The following is a 10,534-nucleotide window of genomic DNA, read 5'->3' as shown; positions in this document are numbered from 1 at the left end:
TTCTTGAAGTCCCTCAAATTAAGGTAAAGAATAAGAACAAATCATTCTGGAAGAATGCAAAGGAAAATAGCTTTAGATACTTAAGTGACAATAGAATTTATTCTCATAATTGTTTTAATAGCTTTTGTATAATCCTCATCACTATTATGAGATATTAATTGTATTTATCAAATCTGTAATCATTATGCCAAAAAATCTGAATTACTGTAATATTTTGCATATTGTTAAAACTGTAACTTTAATTGTAAAAAAAAGTTCTTGAAGAATTAATAAATGCATTAAAAAGTAAAAGAAAATTTTTTTTTGGTTTATATGTATCTATATATACATGTGTGAGAAGACTTCCAGTGTCCAGAAGGGGGCATCAGGTCACCTGGAGCTGGAGTTACAGGTGGATGTGAGACTCCAGCATGGGTGCTGGTAACTGAACTGTTCTCTTAACGGCTGAGCCATTGCTCCATTTCCCCAAAAGCTGATTTTGTTTGTTGATTTTATACCCTGTCACTTTGCTCAAAGTTCTAAGAATTTTCTGGTCTGGCTTTTTAAGGATAAGAATCTCCATTCCTTCCTTCCTTCCTTCCTTCCTTCCTTCCTTCCTTCCTTCCTTCCTTCCTTCCTTCCTTCCTTTTTCTTCCTAATGTATCTTTAGCCAGTTTTGGTATCAGGATAATACATCTTCATAATACATCAGGATAATACATCAGAATGAATTTGACAGCATTCTTTTGCTTTCTATTTATAGAATAGTTTGAGAAACAGTGGTGCTCATTCTTCTGCAAATGTCTGGTAGAATTCAGCAGTGAATCTGTTGGGTGCTAGACTTTTCTATATTGGGTAGTATTGCTATACATACACCATGAAAGTAGAAGGGGACGATTTTGGAAAAGGAGGGACCAGCAGGAAGGGAAAAGGAATAGGAAAGGGTAATGGGAGTGAATTTGATCAAAGTATATGATACGCATGTATGAAAATGTCATAGTGACTGCTGGGTGTGGTGGTGCACATCTTTAATCCCAGCACTAGGGAACCAGATGCAGACAGATCTCTTTGAAGCCAGTCTGGTCTACATTGCAAGTTCTAGGTCAGCTGGCGCTACAGGGAGACCTTGTCTGAAAGAGAAAATGTTACAGTGAAACCCATTATTTCGTACAAGAAATATATACTGAGACTCTGATGTAATTTCACATCCCTTCACAGCTTTAGGGGTATAGTTCTTGTATGCTTTCCTTGATCATGGTGCATCATCTTTTCATTGTGCTGTTTAATTCAGTTTGAGAGTATTTTCTTCAGAATTTTTGCATCTGTGTTCAGTGGGGGAATTAGACTATATCTTCCTTCCTGGTTGTATTTTTATACTCCATTGAAAGTGATCTTCTAGGAAAGAGAGAGAAAAGCAATCTCAGATTATATATATCATAGGCCTATTTACTTAAAGACCAAACCCTTATATGAAATTTGTAATATTGCCTAGGATACATAAATGGTCAGTTGATACTATATAAGTCAAGAAAATAAGCACAAAATTACAATTTTCAGTACCTTGGCAGGGGGTGGGGGAAGTGGAGAGAAGTGTGTGAGATTTTTAAAAGTTCTCTTAATCTCTACCTAAGGTAAATGGCTTCCTCATCAATACCTGTATTATCCTTGATTTCTTACAGTTTGTACATTCATATGCATGAAATATTTACTAATATTAAAGTAGAAACTGAATTGGATTATAAATGTCTGTTGAAGCAAATTTTCCCATACTACATCAAATATGGAGATATTTTATTTGTTTTTTTGTTTGAAATAATGAATCTATAGGTATATGTTTTCTTAAGAATACAAAGTCCAGTCTTATCTCTAAGAGTCTCATATTTGCAGACTGAGTGTTTCACTAAAGTAGGACATCAGGCTCATGGAATGGCCTGTTCTATTTCTGGAGTTTGTTGTTGTTTTAAGATAGAGTCTCATGCAAACCATGCTGACTCCAAACTTGCTCTGTAACTAAAACTGGCCTTGGCCCCTTGATCTCCTGCCTCCACCCCCAAATGCTGGAATTACAGAAGTATATAAGCACACCAGGCTTGACATGTCTATTTCTAAATGTCTTTCAGGAAATCGTCCCAAGACCACCATCTTGTTCAACAACTCTACCTTTACCTGTTGTCTTAGGGACAGGAAACTCGGGAGAACAGCCTCCAAATGAAAATTAATTCAAACTCCTTGTTTTCTCTCAATAATGCCAAAACTTTTTTTTAAAACACAAGGTTCAGAAGATGGACCTTCTTTCTCACACTAGGGCTGTTCTGTGTTCAGCTGGCCTTGTCCAGGCAAATCTAAAAGATGGAGAAAGCCTGAGGAGAGAGTATGCTGACTAGAGAGTGCTCAAGCTGTTGTCCTGACGTAGACAGCTCACTGAGAAGTCAGCATTTGCTCTTCCTCCCCTGTCCTGAGCACCAAGGAACAGACCAGGAGTTGTCTCCCATACATTTATTGGCATCATCAAATATCACACAAAAAGGAAACTTCAATCTCTAGTTTATTCTGACCTATCCCCAAGGTTGCTCACCTACAATGTATCTGAGCCTAAGAACAGCATCATCATCATCTCTGGCAAGGTAAGCTCCAGGGATGTAGCTCCAAAGTACAGGGATCTCTCGAGCCGTGTACAGAGAGTTCAGAGGCAGATCCAGACGAAGTCTGGTATCCTAGTGTCACAGACAAGTCACAGATGTGGTCTGTCAGCTGAGTTCCCTTTTTGTAGTCAGCTGTGTCAGTGTCTCAGTCTGATAAAGCTCCTGGGGTTTTCCACCTGACATCATTGCTGGAGGTCTGGTGATTGGTCTGATTATCTTTGCAACCTTGGGTGTAGTGCAGCATTCTGACTAAGCTAAATCTTACTATGATTTCTTACAGAATTTTATATTTTGTTATACTCAACACACTTCCTGCTTCCTAAAGTATGGGCCTGTGCCATCCACTTGCCATCCACAAACCCCCAGGGTTTGTTCATGTTTGTGCCTAAGCTGCTTACTTCTAGCACATTCCACACCTGGAAGAGACTAGAAGCTTCACAAATGTGAATTAGAAAGTCATGAAAATGGTCTAGACTACAGTGACTTCTTTTCAGTGAAAGTCATGAAAATGTCCAGGTGGGCAGGGATGGCGGGAAGTGAAAGGCTGGGCAGTGGCTGGGCCTCTCAGGAGCAATTCTCTCCCATGAGTTTGCCTGATGTGGTCCACTTCCCTTTTCTGAAGCATTAAACCAAGACTGCTAGAAAATTTGCTCAGTGCTCAAACTCACATCTGATAAGAAAAATTGGTATAAAAAATGCTTTGAGATACTGTTTCTAACTTTAAAAAATTTTTTTTTGTCTTTTTGAGACAGGATCCCCCTGTAGCCCCAGCTGTTCTGGAACTCACTATGTAGACCAGGCTCGCCTCGAACTCACAGAGATCTACCTGCCTCTGCCTCCCAAGTGCTGGGTAACTTAAAATTTTTAAATGCAGATTATAAACCAAGCATTAAAGGTCCTGGAATACCCAAAGCAGCCCTATGGAAGAACAGAACAGGGCATAGTCTGAGATGCCCTTATGCAAGTATTACTTGCATAAGGCTTGAAAAGTGGACAGACAGAAGTAACGGAGCCCAGAGATGGACCCACACGTATATACTTGGTTGATTTTTGACCAAGAAAACAAATTAATAAAGAATGGAACAGCTTTTCCTCATCCTGAAATAAAAGCATATGGAAACCATCAATAAAAAGAGGAAAATCTAATACTTATAATACTCAAAAATTAAAATGGTTTATAGTCTTAATGAAATAGCTAAAGCCGTACATAGTTTAGAGGAAAATATGAGTTTGTGATTCAAGGAGGAGTCAACATGTTCTAGAACAGAAAAAGTAACATTAACAAATTATGTATTTGATTTCATCAAAGGTAAAAATTCCACTAATTAAAATTGAGAAAAAAAGTCACAAAACAATCTAAAAACTCACCTGTAAGATATGTAAAAGGAAGTTTCATAACTTCATAATGAAAAATGATCCAGTTTTTAAATAATCAGAAGATTTGAACAGATAATTCACAGATGAAGGTATGAATGAACACTGAAAAGACACTCCATATCATTATTCATCAGGGAATGCAAATTAAAGGCATAATTAAATTCTGCTATACAGTCACCAGAATGGCTAAAAAAAAAAAAAACCACTGATAATATCAAATGTTGGCAAGGATGTAAAGCAGCTATTACTCTCACACCTTGCTGGTAGACATGTAAAACGGTACAACTAATTTAGAAATCATCTGACAGTATCCAATATGAGTAATATATACCAGCTGTACAATCCAGCTATTCCTCAGTATTTTCTCAGGACAAATGAAAATACATGCAAACAAAAAAATAGAAATGTTTATAGAATGTTATTTATAACATTGGAACACCAGTGCCTATTAAACAGAGAATAAATAAATTAGCATAAGAGTAAGGTAGCCCCACATAATTGGGTCCTATTCAACAATAAAAGGGAATGAATTATTCATCAGTACAATATGAGTCTCAAAAGTATTATATTACATGAAGGAAGTCATAAAAATCAGGTATTATATGAGTGTTTGTGTGAAGTTAGGCAAAACTGTTGTGCTAAAGAAAAAGTCAGGAGTGGCTGCTCCTGAGGTGAAATGGGGGATTGACTAAGAGACCCAGCAGGGAAGTCATGATGCTCGGTGTGTTCACATGGGTTTGGGTTTCACAGCTGTATCATCTGTCACATCGGTCGTGGATTAAGATTCCTATGCCTCATTATTTTCAAATTCTGTATCAAAAGAAAAAACCATAAATACTGAGCTACAATTCCTGATATGCTTGTGGAATTTTATAGGGATAAGTTTGATGCTGTCTATGATTTATTTTGAAACACTCCCTACCCCAAATGAACTGATAGAAAGATAGAAGATTGGAGAATAAAAGGGTATGCAATAAAACAAGTTCAGAAAAGTGTGGGAGTGTAAAGATGATAGGAACAAATGGCTGATCTCCATTAGTCTTCCATCTCTTTTGTTTGAAATCTGTTATAATAAATATTATTTTAAAAAAATGTTGTAGAGCTGTATGTCATGTATTCATTCTTTCTCCTTCCCCATGGCTCCTTCTTTGAGATAAGGCATGTAGTCCAACATGGTTTCAGCCTCTTCATCCTAACTGCCTCAGCCTCCCAAGAGCTGGATTTATAAGTGCACCCTCTTTTATTTAAGACTAAATTGTTTGCTTATATTGTTCTTGAGAAATACTGGCAAGATAAAGTTTCCAGTTTGAGCAAATAGGTTCCTGTCAGTGGATATAAACACCAACATATTTAGAAACAAATTTTGGAAAAGACAACCATTTACTCACGAAAGAGATAAAGAGAGACGCAGATGGCAGGCACACCCTTCATTTTTCCTGTGCTTCAGTTTTGAAATTGTGAAAGTTCCCAGAAGAACTCCTGCACCTTCTGCCTTCAAACTGGGCTTTCTCAGCTGATTAGAACTTAAATGACTGTAGAGAGTATGGAATGCTGCAGGTCAGGAGCCTATTCACAGATTATCTGGGGACATCTTTAACCCCATAAATAGCCAAACTGCCTACCACTGTTTCTGAATTAACATTCTTGTGACTAATATAATGTATTAATTTAGCAGACCACCAGGTCTCACCAATCAAAAAGCTAAGACTGTCATCAGATAGCATCTGAGGCCTATAGGAACCCCCTTGCTTTGCCTTGACCCTCCTACTGAATGTATCCACCAGCGTATTTGAAGTGTTTTGATTTACGACTTTTCTTTGTTCTGTTAGTATAAAAATGTAACTGTACCACTCGGGAACATGGAATTTGGGGTAACTGAATCTGTGTTCCCAGGCCATGGTCACTCATATTTGGCTCCAGAATAAACTCTCTCTTATCCCCTTTGAGGTGAGAGTTTTGCTTTTGCCTTGACAAAATGCATTACTTCTTATTTCCTCAGGACAAAAGGCAGGCAACTTGCTCTTTGGAAGTTTGCCTTGAAAACTCTAAGATCTGACAACAAACTTACAAAACTTCTTTCCTGAATGTAATCTAATGAAACGGTCTTCTGCTGCTCTCTCTCTCTCTCTCTCTCTCTCTCTCTCTCTCTCTCTATTTTTTTTTTTTTTTTTTTTTTGAGACTGATATGTAGACCAGGCTGTCCTGGAACTCACAGAGATTCACCTGCTTCTGCCTCCCGAGTGCTGGGATTAAAGATCTGTGACAGCACACCCGGCTAAAGGCAAGTTCAACATGTCAAAAAAACAAAAAATTAAATTTAAAAAAAGCACTCAGGTGATTCAAAGGTAGTGAGGGCCCAGGAGATCGGGACTCCATGAGCACAAAAAGAGACAGGGGACTGGACAGGAGCAGCAGGACTAACAGACACCCCCCCACCCCCCCACTCCGCCACCCCTGAAAAAAGGCTGCGGCCAGGAACACATCCAGCCCGCAAGGGCAAGACAACCAAGGATCAGAAAAATGCCTGACACGCAACAAAAATCCCTTCACTGGCCGGTCGTCACTAACACCCTATTGTGCTAGCAGTGGAAATGGCAGCGGAGGTGCATGGTGATAACTCGGCCTCAGATAGCTCAAAGCCAAGAGCAAAGCAACAGAAGGGCAGCCACAAAAGCTGGAAAAGCCCAACAGCCTTGGCAGAACGGCAATCTCAGAGGCCCTTAGTCCTTCAGTGTCACCAACCGCACGTTAAACAACCTTCCCGCAGTCCCCAAACACACTCACCAGACACTCACCCATGATGATCTTGAGGCCATTTGCAAAGGGTCCCTGTGGCCACCCCAGGGCAAGATTTTCAGTTGGTTAAGGTTGGCCTTACTGGTATGCACACACCTACATGTGCCGAGACCCCACCCCCACCTCATCCAGTTTATCACCCCAGAACCCTCCTTAACAGGTACTATAGTGAAGTATCTTACTTAGAAACTTCTAGAAGTATCAGCTGAAGCAGAACAGGATGCTGGGAAACAAAATCATCACCAGGAGTTTCCCAAAGCCGAGCAGCCTAAGACGAATGGAAGGTGTCTCCCCCAACACTTCCACAGACTCTCAAAGGCACTCACCTACAGCTCGCCCAGACTCACCAGATTGTGAAGCAGGCCTGTAGGGCACACACCTGGAGAGCAGCCAGTCCCACAGGTGCCCACACTCTTGTTTCCAAGGGGAATTGATGGAGAAAGCTGAGGAATTTACCGAATATGTATTATCTGGTGATGAGCGAGTGAGCATCTTTCTGAGACATGCTTGTTAAGATGGATCACTCTGGAGAAGGCTGGGGAAGGGCAAAGACATTGACCCCAGAGCTAAAAATTAGAGCAATGAACGGCCGCCAAGAAAACCCAGATGATTATGCTGCTTCGGAAGGAGAGACATCAAAGGAGAGATTAAATTAGAGCAGAGTTTAAAATCATGGATGGGCTGTCTGTCTTTATCAGCTCACATCAATAATGAAATCCGAATCTCCATGGAAAGGACTAGGAAAATACCAAAATAGAAGGGGCTGCGTTTAGAAACGAGTGGCCTGGGAGAAGATGTTTAAAATTAATCAGCGAGCCTTGCCTCGGCAATCCGGGTGGGCGTCTCTTTCCTGGAGTGGAGCCAGCTCCTAGGAGAGCAAAAGCCATGAGGGGAATAACTGTGGGAGTAATCACTGGGAGGGAAAAAATACTAACAAAAATAAGAAGGGTCGCAGTAGCCATTTTACTACACACGTCACGGGACAGAACAGCTCACTGCAGAGTCCACTGCACCAGAGGGTCCCAAACATACTGCAGTACCCCTTTGGGTCCTCTCAGGCTTTGGCCAGCAGGTGGCCCATAGAAGGTGCACCATCCTGTCCTAGGCTCCCCATTCAGCAGCACTGGGAAGGCTTTTGCTCCCGAGAAAGTACAATTAAGTCTTGTGCCCATTACCAGCTCTGAATAAAAATGCCCCAGAAGTTGCCAGCCTCCTTTCCTACTCTTTGACTCTGGTGAACCCTTCATCTGAGCTCTAGAATACCACTACCCTGATTCTTTCCAGATTGGCAGTGTCTTTAGGGAAGTTCATCTATTGATCATCATCAGTCTAGTTAAAGGAGACAGTAGAGGGTATGGGTAAATAGCACATGAGCTTCAGTGTAAATGGGTCAGAATTCAAACCCTGACTACCACATCCTGTGAAGCACTGAACAAGAACCACATTGCTCTGGAGTCTTGGCTTCCTCATCTGCAAAATCTACCCGATACTTGCCCTACAGATACACAGCGTCTGTAAAAGTTCTTGAGGGAGCACTTAGCACCACAAGTTCTTAGCACCACAAGAACTGCAGAAATGTGTCTTTTCCCGTTGTTTGATTTTCCCCAAGATCTCCACTTTATAATGCTGTGGATGCCATGTATTTAACTCTGTTCAATGAACTGGAGCCTCCAGTGACAAGAATTCCCCTCAGCACTTCAAGATGCTGTCATGCCAGTGAGAATTAGAGGTGAAAGATGAGCAGTCAGAGGCCCATGCTTGGTGATTCTCAGGAAAGACCTTACCCATATTTGCACTGTATTCTACTCGGCTTTTAAGTTTTTGGAGTTAGAATGGGTGTGGCTGGGCATTGGGCACTCTTTCCTTATGCTCCTTTGCCTAGCTGCTTTCGCTGTTGAGTGACAGAAATGTGTGTCTTCCATGGCCTTGCCCTTTCTTCCCTGTTTCCCTCTGGGATGCTACAGCCTGGAATGTGTGAGGCTCCTTAGTCTCCACCTCTGTGGAAGGCAAAGAATTATCCTTCAACATCAGCTTATGGCCTGGTTGGCTTGTGACCCTGAAACACATTGTATGTAAAAGGAGACAGTGAAGTGTAGCAAATGGATGTGAGTTCAATATCTCAAAACGTGAGAGTATTTGGTGATAGTATCTTTGGAGGGGCAATTAGGTTAAAATGGGGTCACAGAGTGAGCCTTAATCTTATATGACTTGTGTCCTAATAAGAACTGTGGATGAAGTACTGCATGGAAGCAAGAGACCTAGAAGAAACCAACTCTTCTGACACCTTGATCTTGGGCTTCGAACTTACAGAACTGTGAGAAAATAAACTTGCTTTATAAACCACCAAGACTGTGGTGCCTTATTATGGCAGCCTTACCAGACTGATGCATTATCCATGACTGAGAGATTAAGACACACAGAGCTTCTTTCTTGGTCAATTAGGAAGGCACATGTTGAAAATGACTGAGTTTTCCTTGGGGTAGAGATGGCTCAGTGGGTAAAGTACTTGCTACACTGGCATGAGGATTGAGTTTGGACCCCCAGCACCCACATAAAAGCCAGGCATGGAGGTGTGTATCTGTATACCCAGTGCTGAGGATAGAAAAAGGCCGATCCCTGGAGCTTGCTGACTGGCCAGTCTAGCCCAAACAGCAAGCTCCAGGTTCAGTGAGAGACCCTGCCTCAAAAAAACTGAGGAAGATTGGTCACTGGTTCAAGTCCATCTGGTGGGTCCCTCTGGCCTTCAGACATGCCTATATGGGTGAGCGTGCCCACAAATACATGCACACACATGTATATATCATACACACATCAAAGAAGAAAATGACAGTGCTTTCTTCCAACTCGAGCTGACACTGTGTTCCAGGAGCTCAATAAGGTGAATAATGAATTTAAACCTCATCTAAGTATGGGGACTTCTTGACTGTGGGAACATCAGGGTGACTATGGCCATGCTCTCTAAAAAGCATCTGCAGTTCTCAGGTCCCCTAGAAACACCTGCTTCAGGAGGAACAAAGTGTGCTCTGCTTTAAGTGGAGATGCTCAGAGATCAAGCATGGAGGCCCCAGAGTCCCAGGATCCTACAGAAGTCCTCATGACCCTGTCATTTCAGTTCCATCTGTGGCAGAAAGCTGTGCAGCAGCTTTCCCATGTGTGTGGCTCATAAGTGATCAGTCTCCCTCAATACAGACCTCACCACTCCAGATGCCATGTTTCAAGCAGGAGTCAGATCACAAGCAGATAGTTCCTGTGAACCCACAGTCACCTCCAGCACTCTAACTGTGGTTCTGTCCTAGCCTTTGAGAGTAAATTTGGATTAGTCAGCCCTTCAAGCACTGAATACAGAAATGCTTAAGCAGTCTAGTTCAGTGTTGCTGGTATCACAGCCACCTTATTCACAGTGCAGGGGGCCAGCAGAAGTACCAGACATCTCCATGTGTTAAGTAGTTTCCCCCAACCAACTGGATAAGTATTTATGTTCTAACAACTTAATAGCTGCTTGAAATATTGCACCTAAATAGAAAAACTAATCTTTTTACATTGTTTTTAAATAGCTATAATTCCTAATGGGAGGGCACTGCACACCTGTACTAGTTTGTCTCTGCATTGCTGTGACAAAACACTTTGACCACTACCAACTTGGGGAGTAAAGGGTTTATTTTATCTTACATCTCCCAGGTCACAGTTCATCAGGGAGCCCAAGGTAGGAACTCAGGGCAGAAACCTGGAGGCAGGAGCTG

Source organism: Nannospalax galili, unplaced genomic scaffold (assembly GCF_000622305.1).
Source record: "Nannospalax galili isolate Female #2095 unplaced genomic scaffold, S.galili_v1.0 scaffold27, whole genome shotgun sequence".
In the NCBI taxonomy this organism is placed as follows: domain Eukaryota; kingdom Metazoa; phylum Chordata; class Mammalia; order Rodentia; family Spalacidae; genus Nannospalax; species Nannospalax galili.
Note: the sequence above shows the minus strand (reverse complement) of the source record.